This window comes from Rhinatrema bivittatum, chromosome 2, assembly GCF_901001135.1.
Source record: "Rhinatrema bivittatum chromosome 2, aRhiBiv1.1, whole genome shotgun sequence".
In the NCBI taxonomy this organism is placed as follows: domain Eukaryota; kingdom Metazoa; phylum Chordata; class Amphibia; order Gymnophiona; family Rhinatrematidae; genus Rhinatrema; species Rhinatrema bivittatum.
The window spans coordinates 142004959-142026161 of NC_042616.1; the positions used below are offsets into that span (position 1 = coordinate 142004959).

Consider the following 21203-nt stretch of genomic DNA (forward strand, 5'->3'; position numbering starts at 1 on the left):
CCCCCAAACAATACAGGAAGTGGGAGGAGAAAATAACAAAATTAATCAGCTCAAAAAAGCAAAAAAGGTGTCTATTAAGTGCAACAAATCAAGGGAGAAAGACTGGAAAGCTATGACTACAAATGCTTATAGTATGGGCAATAAAATCCCAGACCTGCAGGCCCTAATGGTGGAGGAGAACTTGGACATTGTTGCTCTTATAGAGACATGGTTCACAGATTCTCATGACTGGGATATGGCCATACCAGGCTATAACTTGTTAAGGAAAGACAGAGAGGACAGAAATGGGGGAGGAGTAGCTCTTTATGTCAAAAACAATATCCATGCAACTGGATTGCAAGGAATGTGGGGTAGAGAAGAAGCATTATGGGCTGTCCTAAAAAAAAAAAAAAGATCATGGTGAATCCATTTTTTACTGGAGTGGTTTACAGGCCTCTGACTCAAACGGAAGAACTAGCCAGAGATCTGGTCGAAGGCATCCAAAAGATGGGAAAGAAGGGAGAAGTGTTGATTGTTGGAGATTTTAATCTGCCGGACGTAGACTGGAGAATCCCTTCTGCAGAATCTAACAGTAGTAGAGAGATAGTGGATGCCCTGCAAGGGGCTCTGTTCAAACAAATGGTAATGGAACCCACGAGGGAGGGAGTTATACTCGACCTAGTGCTCACTAATTGGGATACATTCTCTAATGTCCAGGTGAGTGCCCACCTCAGCACCAGTTATCATCAAACATTATGGTTTGATATTGCAAATAGGATACAGAGAAGTCACATGAAGACCCGAGTTTTGAATTTCAAAAATATGGACCTTGTCAAAATGGGGACGTTCCTGGCTGGAAGACTGGAAGAAAATGAGAGAGGTGGAACAACAGTGGGCCAAACTAAAAGGAGCAATTACAAAGGCAACAAATCTATACGTTAAAAAGTAAACAAAAGTAAGAGAAATAAGAAACCGATCTGGTTCACAAAGGAGGTGGCTGATAAAATAAAAGCAAAAAGAACAGCATTCAAGAAATATAAAGGATCCCAAAAAGAGGAACACAGGGAAGAATATCTGGTGAAACTAAGGGAGACGAAGAAAGAAATCAAGAAAGCAAAAAGTCAGGGGGAAGAAAGGATTGCCAAAGAGGTAAAATGAGGTGACAAAACATTTTTCAGATATATCAGAGAAAGGAGAAAGGTCCAAAGTGGTATAGTGAAATTGAAAGGTGACAAAGTTCAATGGGTGGAGAGAAATGAAGAAATGGCTGAAATATTAAACAAATGCTTTAGTTCGGTGTTCACTAAAGAAGACCCTGGAGAAGGGCCATTGCTAATTAGAAGACTGTGGATGGGGGTGGAGTAGATGAAACTCCATTTATAGAAGAGAATGTATGGGAAGAGCTAGGAAAACTGAAAATGGACAAGGCCATGGGGCTGGATGAGGTACATCCCAGGATACAGAGGGAGCTCAGAGATGTGCTGATGGGTCCGCTGAAGGACCTGTTCAATAGATCCTTGGAAATGGGAGTGGTGCCACAAGATTGGAGAAGAGTGGTGGTGGTCCCACTTCACAAGAGTGGGAGCAGAGAGGAGGCTGGAAACTACAGGCTGGTTAGCCTCACCTCGATGGTGGGTTACTCAACCCAAGGCAGCATGGATTCACCAGGGAGAGGCCCTGTCAGACAAATCTGATTGATGTTTTTCATTGGGTGACTAGATAATTGGAGCAGGGAAGAGCATTCAATGTGATTTACTTGGATTTTAGTAAAGCTTTTGATAAGGTCTCACATAGGAGACTTGTGAACAAAATGAGAAACTTGAGAGTGGGTGCCAAGGTAGTAGCATGGATTGCAAACTGGTTGATTGACAGAGGACAGCATGTAATGGTAAATGGGTAGGTGGAGTGCCAAACAGATTGGTTTTGGGACCAATTCTGTTCAATATTTTATTTATTTATTTATTTACTGATTTTTTATATACCGGGACACGTAAGTAACATCACCTCGGTTTACATTCAAACATTAATTCAGCATAGTGCTTTACAATATAACATTATAATTGAAAGAATACAAAACCATGTATAACTTTGTATAAAGAAAATAAATATCAAAATATGAGTGTCTGTGGAAATAAACTAGAAAGCAAAGAATAGGACTCTGTTCATTAATAGTAGGCTTTTTTGAATAACCAGGTTTTTAAGTTTGGTTTAAATTTTTTGTGGCAAAATTCCTGGCGTAATTCCGATGGCACGGTGTTCCATATTGTGGATCCAGCAATGATGAATGAACGTTTTGTAGTAGAAAGATTGGTCAGATTAGGTGCAGGGATCTTCAGTTTAGCTAAATGCTGGAATCTGGTTGGGCGGATTGATGTTTTGAATTGTAGGTGATCGGTGAACTAGCGCATATCTCTGTTGTGAATGGCTTTATGTATAAGCGTCATGGATTTATATATTATTCTGGATGCCACGGGTAGCCAGTGTAATGATTGAAGTGCTGGAGTGATGTGCTTGTGGCGGCTTGTGTCGGTGATGATGCGGACAGCTGTGTTTTGTAACATTTGCAAGGGTTGAATTGTAGTTTTAGGTAGACCTATCTCTGTGAGCGACCTGGTGGAAGGGATAGAAGGTAAAATTTGTCTATTTGCAGATGTTACTAAGACCTGTAATAGAGTGGACACGTCTGAAGGAATAGAGAAAATGAATAGTGATTTAAGAAAACTTGGAGGGGCCAAAATTTGGCAGCTGGGATTCAATGCCAAAACGTACAGTGTTTTGCATCTGGGGTACAACAATCAAAAAGAGCTTTATTTTATGGGTGGTGAAAGCCTAATGTGCACAGACTGGGAAAGGGACCTTGGTGTGATAGTGTCTGATGATCTCAAGATGGCAAAGCAATGTGACAAGGCGATAGCTAAAGCCAGAAGAATTGCTGGGATGTATAGAGAAAGGAATAGAGAGTAAGAAAAAGAAGTGATAATGCGCTTGTACAGGTCCTTGGTGAGGCCTCACCTGGAGTACTGTGTTCAATACTGTTGCCCGTATCTCAAAAAGAATTAAGTCAGGATAGAGGTGGTCCAAAGAAGACCAGCCAAAATGGTGTGTGGTCAGCATTGGAAGACTTATGAGGAGAGGCTGAAGGATCTGATTATGTATACCCTGGAAGAAAGGCAGTGAAGGGGAAATATGATACAGCCATTCAGATATCTGAAAGGTTTTAATGATGCACAATCATCAAACCTTTACCGTTGGAAAGAAAACAATAGAACTAGGGGTCATGAATTGAAACTCCAAGGAGGACGACACAGAACCAATGTCAGGAAATATTTCTTCAATGAGAGGGTGGTGAGTGCTTGGAATGCCCTTCCAGAAGAGGTGGTGAAGATGAAAACAGTCAAGGAATTCAAAGGGGCATGGTATAAACACTGTGAATCCCTAGAAGCTAGAGATTGGAAATAAAGAAAAGAATGCATGGGGGTGACTTGCTGGTGTGGCAGTTCCTACCCTTAACAATTATAAGCCTTGATACTGTTAATGCAACTCCATCATTGTGCTCTGCTTCAATGGCAGTGAGAAAAGGGGAATTGGATTCAGACAGTAACCAACAAGGGCTCTGACTTTTACGGTTTGGTAAACTGATAAGCATGGGGTAACCTGCACAGTTCAGCAGATACTGGCATCAGCTTGCTGGGCAGACTGGGTAGATCATTTGGTCCTTTTCTGCCATCATTTCTTTGTTTTCTATATTTTAATGTTTGTGTTTTGCATTTATTTTTATTGTATCAGTGATTTGCAACTTTTATGGTGTGTGGGGGGTACTTTTTAGCTGTTCTTACATACGGCCGGTGCCATTTTGCAATACGGCAATACGATTCGAGTGCAGGAGGTCGCTTCCGGACCCCCGCTGGACTTTTGGCAAGTCTTGTGGGGGTCAGGAGGCCCCCCCAAGCTGGCCAAAAGTCCCTGGGGGTCCAGCGGGGGTCCGGGAGCAATCTCCTGCGCTCGTGATGTCGGGGGACAGGAACCAAAATGGCGCTGGCGCTACCTTTGCCCTGTCATATGACAGGATAACCAGACTGGCAAATTATTAATATATCACAAGCCAATTAACAACTAATATATATATTGTGATATCAATCCAATTTTATCAAACTTTATTGGTGAAAATTTTATAAAAGACAATCACAAATTATCCCAAAAAACCCCACATAATAGATATAACAATAGAATATGATCATACCCAATCATCCATCACATATCATCCACACTCATTTATTCAACCGCACATAAGATCTCATTTTCAAACTCCTAAACGTTCAAAACTTTCAACATATAAATACAAATCATCTTATAGCACATTGTAAAATGTAGATACAATAAATTTTGTAAGCAGAAAGAGTCTAATTGCATATGGATTTGTGTGTTACACAAACGCCAATCTTCTTAATCTCCTTGTATTCTCTCTACATGTTTCGCCTTGTCTCAGGCTTCTTCAGGAGAGCTTTTCCAAACAATCTCCCACTGCTCATGTATCCGACCACAGGGCTTTCTGTACGTCCCAAAGAACTTGCCCAGACTTGTCAAACTGTGCGTCTGGGCAAGTTCTTTGGGACGTACAGAAAGCCCTGTGGTCGGATACATGAGCAGTGGGAGATTGTTTGGAAAAGCTCTCCTGAAGAAGCCTGAGACAAGGCGAAACATGTAGAGAGAATACAAGGAGATTAAGAAGATTGGCGTTTGTGTAACGCACAAATCCATATGCAATTAGACTCTTTCTGCTTACAAAATTTATTGTATCTACATTTTACAATGTGCTATAAGATGATTTGTATTTATATGTTGAAATTTTTGAACGTTTAGGAGTTTGAAAATGAGATCTTATGTGCGGTTGAATAAATGAGTGTGGATGATATGTGATGGATGATTGGGTATGATCATATTCTATTGTTATATCTATTATGTGGGGTTTTTTGGGATAATTTGTGATTGTCTTTTATAAAATTTTCACCAATAAAGTTTGATAAAATTGGATTGATATCACAATATATATATTAGCTGTCATATGACAGGGCAAAGGTAGCGCTGCACCATTTCTATTAACGCACCCGTGGCCCGAGATTGGAAGATCACACCGGGACCCCCCCCCCAACTGGACCCCAGGTAATTTAAGACATTTTGGGGGGGTTCGGGAGGGTGGGGGATTTATTTTAAAGGGTCGGGTGGGTTTTAGGGTTGTTTTAGTGTGCCGGTTTTCCCGCCATCCCCCGATTTACGATTTTTGACGATAAATCGGGGGAATTCCTATTGTATATCGCCTCTAACGATTTTTGAAGATTTAAAATATATCGGACGATATTTTAAATTGTCAAAAAACAATTCACATCCCTACAGAGAAGAGCAACCAAAATGATAAAGGGAATGGAATAGCTCCCCCTATGAGGAAAGACTAAAGAGGTTAGGACTTTTCAGCTTGGAGAAGAGACGACTGAGGGGGGGGGGGGGGGGGGGGGGATATGATAGAGGTGTTTAAAATCATGAGAGGTCTAGAATAGGTAGATGTGAATCGGTTATTTACTCTTTCGGATAGTAGAAAGACTAGGGGGCATTCCATGAAGTTAGCATGGGGCACATTTAAAACTAATCAGAGAAAGTTCTTTTTTACTCAACGCACAATTAAACTCTGGAATTTGTTGCCAAAGGATGTGGTTAGTGCAGTTAGTATAGCTGTGTTTAAAAAAGGATTGGATAAGTTCTTGGAGGAGAAGTCCATTACCTGCTATTAATTAAGTTGACTTAGAAAATAGCCACTGCTATTACTAGCAATAGAAACATGGAATAGACTTAGTTTTTTGGTACTTGCCAGGTTCTTATGGCCTGGATTGGCCACTGTTGGAGACAGGATGCTGGGCTTGATGGACCCTTGGTCTGACCCAGTGCGGCATGTTCTTATGTTCTTATATATAAGTAAATAAATTATTTAGTACACACTATTTGCAAAAACAAACATTTTAAAAAACCCTATATTTTGTTTTTCTATCGTTTTGTTTCAAAGTGATAGAAAACGATATAGGACATCTTCCAAGCACAGGCATCCCCTCTCAGCATCACATGTTGGTCTCATATGCTCATGGTATCATCAGAAACCAGAAGCAGTGGTACAATCTGGGAGAAAAAAAATATTGTAAAGTAAAAATCTTGAATGCTGTCCAAGTCACCATATAAAGACATGTCTCAAAGTACTTCTGTCCACCAATAGCTTAATTTCTGCTGTGATATGAATTATCCCTTAAATAATGGTTTTGCTAAATCGCACCTTTCAGCATAAAATTGGCATAGTAGGTCACTACTTGCTTTCCATCCTTGGACCCTTTGAGCCCTGCCTCACTACCCCCTCTTTAAACCCCAAATAACTCACATGGATGCATAAGTGGAAATAAAATGGCTACAGCATTATTTAACATACAGATAAATTCAAATGCATAAACTTAACTCTTCCCCCTTTGGCTCAGCAATAAACCAATACTGCACATCATACACTCATTCCCCAATTCCTGGTGTTGCAGCTTGTTACAAGCCTGCTGTCAACCTGCCAGACAGATCCTGTCAGACAATCCTGGCTACAGATGGCTGCATTTCCACTAGGTCTTCTAACTAATCTGCAGTCTGCCAGTGGGCTTGGCAATACAGTATCTATTCAATGCTGTACTTCCAGCCTGCCAGCAAGCCTGGCTGTGCTGATCTGCATTTAATGCTAGGGCTTTCACATTACAAATTCACCCTGCAGGCCGCCTGTTGCTCTTCAAAAACACTCTAAGCAAGTTAAAACTGGGCATTTTACTTATCCACTGCCAGTTGCAATCCTATATTAAACCGGGGTCCCTAGCACTTCCCTGCCAAAAGCTAGGACAGCTATCCTTCACTTGTCTTAGCTCATGCCCTGTTTGTTGCAGCCTTTTGACAAAAAGAAACCTGCCTCCAGTACATCATGATATGTGCTTAACAAAACATCCGACAGATTAATGCCAACAGGTCTATATAAACTCACAGTCCTGTGTTATTAGTTCATGCATCACTGCTAGACCTCCAAGCATGATGACAAATTTCACAATCTCCTAATTCACTATCATTCTTCTAAATCAGGGATAGGCAACTCTGGCCCTGGAGTGCCACCAGCAAATCTGGCTTTCAGGATATCCATAATGAATATGCATGAGGTAGATTTGCATGCACTACCTCCACTGTATGCAAATATCTAATGCAAATTCATTGTACATATCCTGAAAACCATATCTGTTGGTGGCCCCTCCAGGACTGCAATTGCCTATCTAAAAGGTGAATCTTCAAAGGCTGCGCACGTAAAAATCAGCATATCGGTGAGTAAGTAAATAACAAATACTCGCATAAATGTTATTTTATAAACCCCAAAATACATGCATAAGTAAGGGACCGCAAGTAAATCTGCGCATGTACAAAAGGGGTGGGCTGGGGCGGGGTCAACATGTACGCGTGCAAGTCGCTATTTTATAAGCAATGTATGCATGCAGATTTAGGAGCTTATTCGCATATATTTACACCTGCTTTTTATCTGGAGTAAATGACCATAAACGCCTTAAAAGTGAAATACTGACTGGGTGGGTTTCTGGGTGAAATGGAGGGAGAGTTGGGGGCTGAAGAGCCAGAAGGGTCTCGGCTACCTGCAGGCAGACTGGGCAAAGTGGTACGGCTGACTGGTAAAACTAGTAATTTCATTGCTGTGTGCAATGCATGTTGGAAAATCTCCTGAATTAAAATTGCGTAAAACTCTGCGGGTTATATGCGTGTAAATTATGCAGGTAAAATCTCCACGCATATGTTTTTAAAGTTAGATGAAAAAACAGGCGAATATAGCAGTTGCGTGCTACTTATTGGATAAATTCTGATTTATCTGGCTAAGCAGGAGCTTTGCAGATAAATGCCACTACTTAGCTGAATAAGTTGGAATTTATGCAGATAAATACAATATGTAATTGCGTGTTTACTTTATATGCGCATGGATGTTGCAGGGTATATTTGCATGAATTTTATAACCTGCATATATCATATGCACAGCTTATAAAATACAGGGGTAGATTTTCATGTACCCATGTATATGGGTGTGCACAGAGCTATTTCAAAGTTATCCTGTCAATATCGCTTCTCCAGATTTGCCTTTGGATAATGATGGACCATACGAACTTTGCCCTGGGGAAAAAGTGTGGTATTTCTCTTAATACATAGTATCAACTTGACCTCTTTGAAATTATCCAGATCATTGCCACCGAGATGTATTAAGATGAGATGAAGTGCTGGTACAGAACTTACTGCATGCAGCAGGGATGGTATCTGCTCTAGACGTCTGTCCATGGAATTATTTATTTATTAGTTTTTATATATTGACATTTGTGGGTACATCATGCCGGTTTATAATATAACTGAAGGAGGAAATTACAAAAAAACCAGGGTGGGGGGAAGAGGGAGCAGATAGGAAGAAAGAAGGGGCGAGAGAAGAGAGGGAAAAACAGGAAGAGGAAAAAAGGAACAGTACCTTATGGAAAACAACAGAAGAACATAATAAGTAGCATTGCAAATTATACACTCAGTAAGCGACTGTGTATAACCTTATACACTGTGGATAACCTTATATAAATTATACACGCCAAAAAGTATTATATACAATAATAACAAAAAGTATTATATACAATAATATACATTATCTTTAACAAGAGACACTATATATGACATTACAAATTATGAGTTCAGAAAGGAAATTATATATAGACTACCAGGGTTGTTATAGGGAAAAAGTAAGGTTTAAAGGATAGCGGAGGGGGTAAATAAAAGGGGTATAGGGATATAAAAGGGGGTATATAAGGTGGTGCAGAGAAATGGGAGACAAAACAGAGTATAATTAAAGGAATAAAGGAGAAGGCTATGAGTACGTTAATGACAAGGGCTCTTTCTCTGAAGTAGAAGGAGCAGGGGGACTACGTAGATTCCGGATCAAGGTAGGCCATTTTAAAGAACCATGTTTTAACCCATGTTTTGAATTTCCAAATGCATGGTTCTAGTCGGAGCTCAAGTGGCATAGTGTTTCAGAGGGAGGGGCCTGCAATGGATAGGGCTCTTTCTCTGGTGGAAGGGCTGTGCGGAAGTCTTGCGAACGGAGTGGGGAGGATATGGAGCTTGAAAAATCCTTCCTTTATGATTGTGTTAATGTGGTTTTTGAAGTTTAGTTGGTGGTCTAGGGAGACACCGAGATCTCGCACGAAGTAGGGAAAAGCATTTGAGGGAAGGGTGAGGTCACAAGCAGATTGTGGCATCCGGTCAGGGTGATTTGAAATTTATTTATTTATTTATTTAACACTTTTTTATACCGACCTTCATAGTAATAACCATATCGGATCGGTTTACATAGAACAAGGGTATAACTGAAGCAATAAATAAAATAGTAATTAACAAGAGAGGTGAATAAGGCAAAGTTACATTTAACAAGGAGTAAAAAACTTGGGAAGCTTAAAGCTGGAAGAAAGAAAGGCAGGAGGAATTATAACATAATACAAAAGGAATTTAGGTTAGAGCATAATGTGCTTTAACCTGTGATTTAACCTGTGAAATGATGAGGAGTTCAGTTTTGGAGGAGTTTAAAGCAAGGTGGAGGTTAGAGAGTATTTATTTATTTATTTATTTAACACTTTTCTATTCCAACCTTCATGGTTGACAACCATATCAGATCGGTTAGTTAATGGAGACGAGGCAAGTTTCCCAAAACTTAAGAGATTTGGTGAGGGATTTTTGGATAGGGATGAGGATTTGGACATCGTCTGCATATAAGAAAAACTTAAGACCAAGGTCGGAGAGGAGGTAACAGGTATAGTATTAAAGAGTGTGGAGGATAGTGAAGAGCCCTGTGGGTTGCCTTGGGTAAGGGGGATGTGTGATGATTCGGAATTTGCAATTTTTACAGCGTAGCCTCTATTATTGAGGTAGGAAGAGAACCAGTGGATGGCTGTGCCTGAGATGCCAATCTCAGTTAGGCGGGTGAGGAGGATTTTGTGACTGATAGTGTTGAAGGCAGATGAAATATCAAGAAGGGCAAGGATAAAGGATTGTCCGTGGTCCATGCCCTTGAGGAGAGTGTCAGTCAGTGAAAGTAATAGGTTTTCCATGTTACGAGACTTCCGGAAGCCAAATTAAGAGGGGTGGAGAATATTATGGTCTTCCAGATAGTCAGAGAACTGTGAATTGACTATATTTTCCATAATTTTAGTTATGAAGGGAAGGTTAGAGATAGGACGGTAGTTTGAAGGGTTGGTGGGGTCAAGGGTAGGTTTTTTGAGAAGAGTCTTGACAACAGCAAGTTTGAGGGGGTCTGGGACTTTGCCATGGGAGAGGGAACAGTTGATTATGTCGGACAGGGGTTTCGTGATGATGGAGAGAATGGAAAGGAGTGCTTTAGTGGGGATAGTGTCAGAGGTGTATGTAGCAGGTTTGATTTTTTTTTTTTAATGGATTTGATTTCCTTGGCGGAGGTTAAGTCGAGAAACTCAAATTTGAGGTTGGGATTTTTGGGGAGCAGATTGGCTGGAGAGGGGTTGGCAGGAAAGTGTAGGAGGAGGTTTGATATTTTATTTTTGAAATAGAGGGCGCGTTCTTCGCATTTGCTATAATAATGACCTCATTCAGTGCTGTACCTAAGTACTTACGCAACTGCTTCTCTAGAGACCTTTTCCCAGGTCCCAGGCTGACTCAGAAGCCCAGCCTACCAGGCCTTTACTCTGACTTCCAGGATGTCTTCTGCAAAATACATGCCGAGATGTTACCACCACATCAAATTTATGATTGTCCTATAGAACTGCTTCCTGGTAAATTGCCATCCAGAGGTTCAGTTTATCCACTGTCAGCACCCAAAACAGAAGCCATGTCTAAGTATATTCAAGAGAACCTGAACAGGGGATTTATCTACCCCTCCTCATCCCCTGCCAGGGCTGGATTCTTTTCCATTGGGAAAAAAGACAGGCCCCTGTGTCCTTGTATAGACTACTGTGGCCTCAATGCCAATACAAGAAAAATCTGGATTCTGACCCCAGCCTGGCCTCCATCCTTCTGCTGTCTGTCGAGACCTCTAGTTTGTTACCCATTCTGTTGTTTGCCACGTGCCTCAACCCATGCTTGCCTAGACTATTCTCTTGGATTGCCCTAGGGACCCACCTAAGACCTGCCAGCCCCTGGAACCCAAAGGCTCAACCTGCAAGGAACGAGGCTGATATAGGCAAAGCTCCAGTCGGTCCCGCCATAGAGTTTCTTTGCCAGTCGATGGGGTGAGCTTAGTGGGCTTGCTCACTAGGCAGCATCAACCATTCTTCAACAGTAGGGGTCCATTTCTCCAACAGGTATTACACCTAGGGGTGTGACTACAATTAGCATCTATTAGTGAACTGTTCTTGACAACAGTGCCACTCTGCTAGTCTTTATGTTAGTGATCCTTACATCTCTTGTCTAACATAATTCCTGAATTGGCCTGAAGCCCACCTTTCAATCCTCTTAATCCGATCCTCAGCCATCCACAGAGATTACACATGTGGCCACACCAATCTGAAAAGAATAAGTACCAAATTTATATACATCAAGCCCACAACATCTTCTTAATACTGCTGGATCAATTAGTGTAATGCTACTGCAAAGTGGAACCTTGTTAACTTTTGCCTAGCTCTGTGGGACTGAAAGGAAACCCTTTTTTTCTTATCTCTAAGAAAGCTCTATTATTTGTTACTAGGCATCTAACACAACCAAAGGCCTCTGCAGTATAACTCATACTCCTTTCCCTTCTTGATCTGTCTTGGACCTTCTTATCCTCACCCTAACTGACCTATTTGTCCATTCTATACCCCCCAACTGTATGCCCCCTTTATAAGGTTCTGACCTCAACAGGGAAACTAATTAGATTACACACAGTGCCATAAAAAATATCATGGAAAAAGCTGCAATGAATATAGCTGTTTCATGCAATAAACCTTCTATAATTGATCTATACAAGTTATTTATTTAGATTTTTTATATTCCACTCTTTTTGGCTGTACATTGTACAACAAAGCAGATTACATTCAGGTACTAGAGGTATTTCCCTATCCCCACAGGGCTTACAATCTAATTTTGTAACTGAGGCAACAGAGGATAAAGTGACTTGCCCAACATCACAAGGAGCAACAGCAGGCTTTGAGCCCTTGTTTCCCTGCGTTGTAGCCTGCTGCTTTAACCACTAGTCTACTCCTCGACACTTTTGCTATAAGCTTTCTGTGAGTCCATTTTCCCTGTCCCAACCCATAACACTTTTTTGACAAAAGGATCCTAGGTGCCATGGAGCTTCAAAGGCAATGAGCTCTTTACCACATTCATTTATATCCCATTTTTACAAGCATGCATTCTGGGCCGGATTTTAATACCTATGCATGGGCGTACATTTGTGCGCGCAACCCGGCACGCACAAATGTACGCGCGATTTTATAACAAACATGCAAAGCCACGCGAATGTTATAAAATCCTGGGTCGGTGCATGCAAGGGGGTGCACAATAGTGCACTTTGCGCGCGCCGAGCCCTTGGGAGACCTGCTGGCTTTCCCCGTTACCTCCAAGGCTGCTCCGAAATCGGAGCAGCCTCGGAGGGAACTTTCCTTCTGCCCTGCCCACCTTCCCCTCCCATTCCCTACCTAACCCGCCCCCCAGCCCTACCTAAACCCCCCCAACCTTTATTTTATAAGTTGCGCCTGCCCCCAGGCAGGCATAAGTTGCGCGCGCCAGCCAATGGTTGGCTCGCGATCCCGGGCACAGCGCCAAATGGCCGCTGTGCCTGGAGGCTGCGGCCCTGTCCCATCCCCGGACCACCCTGCCCCGCCCACACCCTGCCCCTTTTTTCAAGCCCTGGGACTTACACGCGTCCCAGGGCTTTACACGTGCCACCGGACCTTTTGAAAATAGGCCCAGCGAGCATAGGGCTTTGAAAATCTGCCCCTATACATAGGGCATCTGATTCTCAGTTAGACCTGAAAATCTCTAACCTCCCCACTACCATAAAGAAACTAATTTGTTTTTTTGATACAACTGGAAATCCCCGGAAATAGGCCTTGCTTGGAGAGCTCCAATGATGTCATCCGGCCTCTGTCCTCAAATGAGTCAAGAAGAGGCATGAGAGCAGTATCTGGATATCATCATCAAAGCAGGACTAGTAGCTCCAAGTGTAACCCCCTGAAACACATCTTTCAGTAGGGGAAAAAAGAGCATGTTCATACTGAAATGAACTGCAGCAGGGAAAAGGGCAATGCAGCAATGTAACATAAGCCAGCACTTCTGGAAGTCAGAGAAAGACTGAAAAGGTTATCAGGTCCCCTATTATGAAGGTAATTAAATGACTATTGAAAAGATGACTCAGAGTTTCAGGCTAGGAGATGTGCATGTGACATCCCTCTAACTACTGCTACTGACTTACAGTGAAATATCACTTCACAAATGAATTATGTCAAAATCTTGACAATAGGACTTTGACTGAAAAAGTCCTAAATTGCAGAACTCTGATAGGACTGTTTTTCAGAACATTTTCCACATATATCCCTCTCAGGCAAACACATTCTCACATTGAATGATGGGGGAGGCAGGGGGGGGGGGGGGGTCAGAGGCCCGGGTGATACTCAGAGCAGGAAAAAAGAAAGCCATATTGGAAGAGCTTGCACATATTCTCTTCCCATAATCCTGTCCATGTCTCGGCATTTTGGTTAAGAGGATGTGGCTCCTCCAGGCTGGGTAAATCAAATAACTGATTATAAGCTTAGCTTAGCTGATCTGGAATCATTGAGAGCCATAATCACTGAACAATAAGCAAGCCATGAGCCTAGTTAAGCTAGTAGAGGAGGACCGGAAGGCTCATCTGCAAACTGCTCCCAGCATCCCCCGGGAGAGGAGTCCAGAGGTCACCGCAAGCGATCCAGGGATTGACTACCACAGTCCCAGCTTCCAGAGGCCCCGCACCCTTTGCAGTAGAGGAGGACTGGAAGGCTCATCTGCATACTGCTCCCAGCATCCCCCGGGAAAGGAGTCCAGAGGTCACCGCAAGCGATCCAGGGATTGACTACCACAGCCCCAGCTTCCAGAGGCCCCGCACCCTTTGCAGTAGAGGAGGACTGGAAGGCTCATCTGTTTACTGCTCCCAGCATCCCCCGGGAGAGGAGTTCAGAGATCACTGCAAACGATCCAGGGATTGACTACCACAGCCCCAGCTTCCAGAGGCCCCGTACCCTTTGCAGTAGAGGAGGATCAGAAGCATGCGCCGTTCTCAAACGCTCCAATTAACTGAGTGAAGATTAATTTAATGGTGGTTAAAGAGGATTGGTAAGTATAGCTTTCAGAAATGTTTGGGCTCATAAACGTTTGGAGAAAGGTGAAATTAAGGGATATATTCTTTAGTTTGTGTGTGTCTGAGGTAATAAGCAAGCCAGAGATAGTTAATTCTAGTGTCTGTCTTTCCCACCCAACCAACCCTTGATTTTTTAGGCATGAGACACTTTCTCATTAAAAATCAATCAGGGTCTTATCTAGATCATACTATTGTACCAGCCCTTATTTTTTTATTTATTTATTTAGGATTTTTATATACCGACCTTCTCAATACAAGTATCAAATCAGGTTGGTTTCCATAGAACAAAACTGTCGCGGTTAAGGCGTTACAATAAACAGAGTTTCTGAACATAAGAACATAAATAAATGTTTAATAAAAGAACATAAGAACATAAATAAAATGTTTAATAAAAGTTTAATCATCCCCTTGTAGGACACTAGCTGATTAATTAGTAAATTCACCTGTAAACTTAAAGTACTCTCATTCCAACTCCCTTAGTACCCTAAACTTAAACTTAACTAGGAACTCAATAAAACTAAGATGAAGACAGCAGTCCAGTAGCAAGAGGGAGGCTTTCCAGTCTTTTGCATTGTCACATGTATGATTTTTTACCCGCTGGTGAGAGATTGCATGTGTACACTCGATGCAAAGAGCTCCTAGCTCTCAAGGAACAAGTACAATCTCTGGAGGCTAGAGTAGCAGACTTGGAGGAGCTGAGGCAGTCAGAGAGGTACATTGATGAGACCTTCAGGGACATAGTAGCCAAGTCCCAAATCCAGTCTGGCAGCCCCAGTGCTGACTTGGATCAGAAAGGTCTCCCAGTAGGAGAACATCACCCTGGTGTAGCAGGAAGTGATCCTGTAGCAAAGACCTGCTCTCCAGGTGATGTATTGTCCTCTCGCACTGAGGACAAGTCTCCCAGGGCTACAGCCCAGGAGGGAAGGGTTAGGCCGGACATCATAGTTGGTGATTTGATTATTAGAAATGTAGATAGCAGGGTGGCCAGTGGATGTGAGGACCGCCTGGTAACTTGCCTGCCTGGAGCGAAGGTGGCAGACCTCACGCGTCACCTAGATAGGATTATAGACAGTGCTGGGGAGGAGCCAGCTGTCGTGGTACATGTGGGCACCAACGACATAGGAAAATGTGGGAGAGAGGTTCTGGAAGCCAAATTTAGGATTTTAGGTAGGAAGCTGAAATCCAGAACCTCTAGGGTGGCATTCTCTGAAATGCTTCCTGTTCCACGTGCAGGTCCCCAGAGGCTGGCAGAGCTCCAGAGTTTCAATGCATGGATGAGACGATGGTGCAGGGAAGAGGGATTCAGCTTTGTAAGGAACTGGGGAAACGTTTGGGGAAAGGGGAGACTTTTCCGAAAGGATGGGCTCTATCTTAATCAGAGTGGAACCAAGCTGCTGGCACTAACTTTCAAAAAGGAGATAGAGCAGCTTTTAAACTAGAACCAGGGGGAAAGCAGACAGTCACTCAGCAGTGCATGGTTTGGAGAAATGTATCCTTGAAGGATACTAATGAAACAGGAGAGTTAGAGCATCCCAACAGAGAGGTTCCATTAAAAGCAAACATAGTCCATGTGCCTATATGTAAAAAATAACCGAAGCTAATGATTTCCGAACTATCCCTAACAACTGAAAAACAGGTTAATACAAACAAAAAACACACTTTGAAATCTCTGTATGCCAATGCCAGAAGTCTAAGTAGTAAGATGGGAGAGTTAGAGTGTATAGCAGCAAATTATGAGATTGACATAATTGGCATCACAGAGACTTGGTGGAAGGAGGATAACCAATGGGACAGTGCTATATCAGGGTACAAATTATATTGCAATGATAGGGAGGATCAACTTGGTGGGGGGTTGGCACTTTATGTCCGGGAGGGTATAGAGTCCAACAGGATAAAGATCATACAAGAGACTAAATGCCCAGTAGAATCTATATGGGTAGAAATCTCATGTGTGTTGGGTAAGAGTATAGTGATAGGAGTATACTACCGTCCACCTGGACAAAATGGTCAGACAGATGATGATATGCCAAGAGAAATCAGGGAAGCTAACCAATTTGGCAGTGCAATAATAATGGGATATTTCAATTACCAAACAATCAACAGAAGCCAACCTTGCACATAAGCAAGTATTCATCTAGACAGGTGCAGGACAGAAAATGAAGTTCCATTCAAAATTCAAACGTGTATTTATTATATAACTAAATTTTCATAGTTCATTCAATACGGCAACTCCTTCAGGTAAACAAAGAATATTTTAAATACTTGTCCCCCGACACGGTCCGTGTTTCGTGTGAACTGCATCAGGAGGGACCGCAGTATATTATGATCTACAATAAAACGATACATATCAAGAATGGAACAAAATAGGCTGCAAGACATATATATATACAGATGTGACGTAACAGGTACATACCTTTAAAGAGATCACAGGAGCGCGAGCGCCCTATAGCAATGACAGCCATTTAAAAGGAAAAAAGGCGCGAAAGGAAAACCTCTCGCGAGAAGCTGGAGAACGCCGGAGCGCACAGCCACACACATGTCGAATTAATAGGCTATTAATAAAATTGGTACCATTCAATCTCCTTGTTTAAGCCATTGGGGAAAACTGAATCCAATATGAAAATCCAGCGCTGCTCTCTCCGTCCTAGCATCCCGGAAAAGTCTCCCCCTCGTTGGGGACATGCGACCACCTCCAGGACCAGGAAGGAGAGAGCATCGATGGAATGGCCAGCCTGGAGCCAGTGTGATACAAGAGGCTCGTCAATCCTGGAGGATCTGATATTACAGCAATGCTCTATAATCCTTGTTTTTATCATACGCGAGGTTTTACCCACGTATAACAAAGGACAAGGACATTTAACCACATAGACCACCCCTCTAGTTGTACAGTCAGTATTGGAAAACAGCTTAAATACCCGTCCAGTTTTGAGGTGTACAAATTCCCTCAGAGGTTCTGTATGTCGACACATAGCGCAATGACCGCAAGGGGAATGCTGACCCCTCCTATCAGATCTCGGATCACTAGGGCGACTTGCTGTATGAACCAGTCGGTCCCGTAAATTAGTCCCTCTCTTAAAAGTGAACCGAAGTGATCCGTGCATCAGAGTGTTAAGGGAAAGGGCTGCCCAATGTCTCTTAATCATATTAACTACAGTCCTCCCAACTATAGAGAATGGAAGGATGCAGTTCAGCGATGTATCCTCAGTGGCCGTGGGGGATATAAAGAGCCATTCCCGGTGCGTGTATAATGCGCGTTTAAACGCTTTTTTGATGACCCGAGGAGGATAGCCCCTTGCCTTGAACCGGGCCGATAGAATTTGAGCTTGTGAGAGAAAGTCAGTGCGATTTGAGCAAAGGCGACGCAATCTTAGAAATTGCCCCGTCGGGATATTCTCACGAAGAGCCCGAGGATGGCAGCTATTATATGCCAGTAACGTATTCCGATCAGTGTCTTTACGGTACAGTGAGGTCTGAAAATGGTCCCCCATCCAGAGAATGGAGACGTCCAAAAAAGAAATATGTGTGGGATGAATATTGTAATTAAATTGAATGTGGGGATTCAAAGAATTAACCCAGTCAAAAAATACATAAAACTGTATATCAGTACCCGTCCATATAATGAAAATATCGTCAATGTAACGAAACCAGGAATTAATAAAAGAAGACCAATCCGACGTATAAATCTTAGATGTTTCATAGTCGTCCATATACAGGCACGCCAAACTCGGGGCCATTGTCGCCCCCATCGCAGTCCCCTTATTTTGTTGGTAAATTTGGTCCTTAAATTGAAAAAAGTTTTTTGTCAACGCTATCTCTGCCAATTGTACCAAAAAAGCGGTAGTGACCCGGTGTGGGACTGGGCGAGTGTTCAATGCCCTCTCAATCACTATCAGTGCCTCAAGTTGTGGTATGTTGGAATAAAGGGAAACCACATCGAGGGTAATAAGAAACAAGTTGGATTGGGTAATCTCTAACTGTTCCAACATAGACATAAAGTGAGAGGAATCCCTCACATATGACTTAATACAAGGTACAAGTGGTTTTAAGAAAACGTCCACAAACTGGGACAACGGCTCTAATAAGGAGCCTATGCCAGAGACTATCGGGCGACCCGGAGGATTTGTCAAGGATTTATGCACCTTTGGAAGGGTATAAAACAGTGGCATAACTGGATGGGATGCTACTAAAAATCTAGCCTCTTTGTTCGTAATGATACGTGCGTCTAAAGCCATTTGTACTATAGATTTAATCTCCAGGAGCAAAGCCTCCGTGGGGTCCGCAGGTAGTGGGGTGTAAAAAGACATGTCTCCCAGTTGTCTCAGCACTTCAGTTTCATAGTCAGATCTATTTAGCACCACTATACCACCCCCCTTATCTGCTGGCTTAATCACAATGGAGTAATCTTTAGATAATTCCCCAATGGCTCGAGCCTCATCTTTTGGCAGGTTATATCTAATGTATGGTTTTTGTGAGCAAATCAGGTTCACATCTCTACATACTAGGCGCTCAAATGCCCCTAAAGATACATCAACCACCCCCGGAGGGGTCCATTTTGATCTCGGGTGAACCACAGACATATCTGATGATGGTAAGGAGTCCTCAAAAAATAATTTGAGTTTCAATCTCCGAAAAAATCTGTGGACATGAACTAAAAGATCAAAGTTATCCCCTCTACTGGTAGGGACAAATGAGAGCCCCCTGTGAAGTAATTGTAATTCCAGCGGAGAGAGCTGACGTGAAGAAAGGTTGAAAACAGTTTCATCCTTCATTGCCAGAGGTCCGCCTGAGACCGTGGTGGACGGACTACCCGAGTCTGTGAACTGTTCTGAGAAGGCACCATCCCTCGCGGTCGAAGTTGTCGGGTGTCTGATTTCGGCTGCGGGTGCCCCGAGTCTAAAAAAGTAGATGCTATTGAAGAATAGCGTGAAGAGGCAGATGGTCCAGAATTCAATGCAGAGTCGTCTGAGCCGTGAGTGCGAGCCAAATGTCCAGGATCCGTGGAGGCAACAGCAATACGGCCCCGGCGGGACTGACCCCGTGTCCGAGGTGCCCGAAGTTCTTCTCCGGATGATTCGCCGGAGGAGGAGCTGTCTGCAAAAGTGACTTTTTTTGAGGGCTTTTGTGCCATCCATTTGTATACGTATCCTGTGCTGTAATCAGTCGCGTCCCGTTGGAACTTACTGAACTTGACAGCTTTCAGGTCCGACCTAAATTTTTGCAGATTATCCTGGAATTCCTCCAGTTGTTGGTCAAACACTTCTATCGGACAAGCGTGTTTAATCGAATCAAGTTTCTGTGTGATTTCATCACGTAGTGAATCAAGCAAATCTCGATTCGTCTCAATAATTAGGACCATAAGGTCAAGCGAACACTTATTTAAAATCTGGTTCCATCGATTCACAAAAGCTGTATTGTCCGCGTGCAACCTAGGCTCTTTCTGAACTCGGAGCCCTCGCGGAATGCGACGAACTCTGCAATACTCAATAAGTGTAGCCGAATGTAGTTCTGCCCGAGTCAGGCGCTTTTGAGTATTTATCAGGTCAGTCCATGACACGGGAGGAGCAGTATCCGCTGTATCTTCTGAAAAGAATAGTGTGTCTGTGAGGACCGCGTTTACAGCATCATCGGTGTAGCTGAAAGTGGAGATTGAATGGTACCAATTTTATTAATAGCCTATTAATTCGACATGTGTGTGGCTGTGCGCTCCGGCGTTCTCCAGCTTCTCGCGAGAGGTTTTCCTTTCGCGCCTTTTTTCCTTTTAAATGGCTGTCATTGCTATAGGGCGCTCGCTCTCCTGTGATCTCTTTAAAGGTATGTACCTGTTACGTCACATCTGTATATATATATGTCTTGCAGCCTATTTTGTTCCATTCTTGATATGTATCGTTTTATTGTAGATCATAATATACTGCGGTCCCTCCTGATGCAGTTCACACGAAACACGGACCGTGTCGGGGGACAAGTATTTAAAATATTCTTTGTTTACCTGAAGGAGTTGCCGTATTGAATGAACTATGAAAATTTAGTTATATAATAAATACACGTTTGAATTTTGAATGGAACTTCATTTTCTGTCCTGCACCTGTCTAGATGAATATTTCAATTACCCCAATATTGACTGGGTAAATGTAACATCAGGACTTGCTAGAGACAAAGTTCCTGGATGTAATAAAAGACTACTTCATGGAGCAATTGGTTCAGGAACCAATAAGAGAGGGAACTATTTTAGATTTAATTCTTAGTGGAATGCAGGATTTGGTGAGAGAGGTAACCGTGGTGGGGACACTTGGCAACAGTGATCATAACATGATCAAATTTAAACTAATAACTGGAAGGGGGACAATAAGTAAATATGCAGCTCTAACACTAAACTTTCAAAAGGGAAGCTTTGATAAAATGAGGAAAATAGTTAGAAAAAAACTGAAAGGTGCAGCTACAAAGGTTAAAAGTGTTCAAACAGGCATGGACATTGTTTAAAAATTCAATCCTAGAGGCGCAGTCCATATGTATTCCACACATTAAGAAAGGTGGAAGGAAGGCAAAACAATTACCGTCATGGTTAAAAGGTGAGGTGAAAGAGGCTATTTTTTTCAAAAAAAATCCTTCAAAAATTGGAAGAAGGATCCATCTGAAGAAAACAGGATAAAACATAAGCATTGTCAAGTTAAGTGTAAAACATTGATAAGACAGGCGAAGAGAGAATTTGAAATGAAGTTGGCCATAGAGGCAAAAACTCAAAATAAAAGCTTTTTAAAATATATCTGAAGCAAGAAACATGTGAGGGAGTCGGTTGGACCATTAAATG

The 21203-nt window shown here is 42.5% G+C and overlaps 1 long non-coding RNA gene across 1 annotated transcript; it reads right to left on the reverse strand.

The window, feature by feature from the left end:
• Nucleotides 1–6056: 6056 nt before the first annotated feature.
• LOC115084181 lies at nucleotides 6057–11592 on the reverse strand. The gene is made up of 3 exons (XR_003854498.1): nucleotides 11527–11592; nucleotides 10701–10791; nucleotides 6057–6141 (listed from the first exon to the last, which is right to left on the reverse strand). It is a non-coding gene; the product is annotated as an uncharacterized LOC115084181 (long non-coding RNA).
• Nucleotides 11593–21203: the final 9611 nt, after the last annotated feature.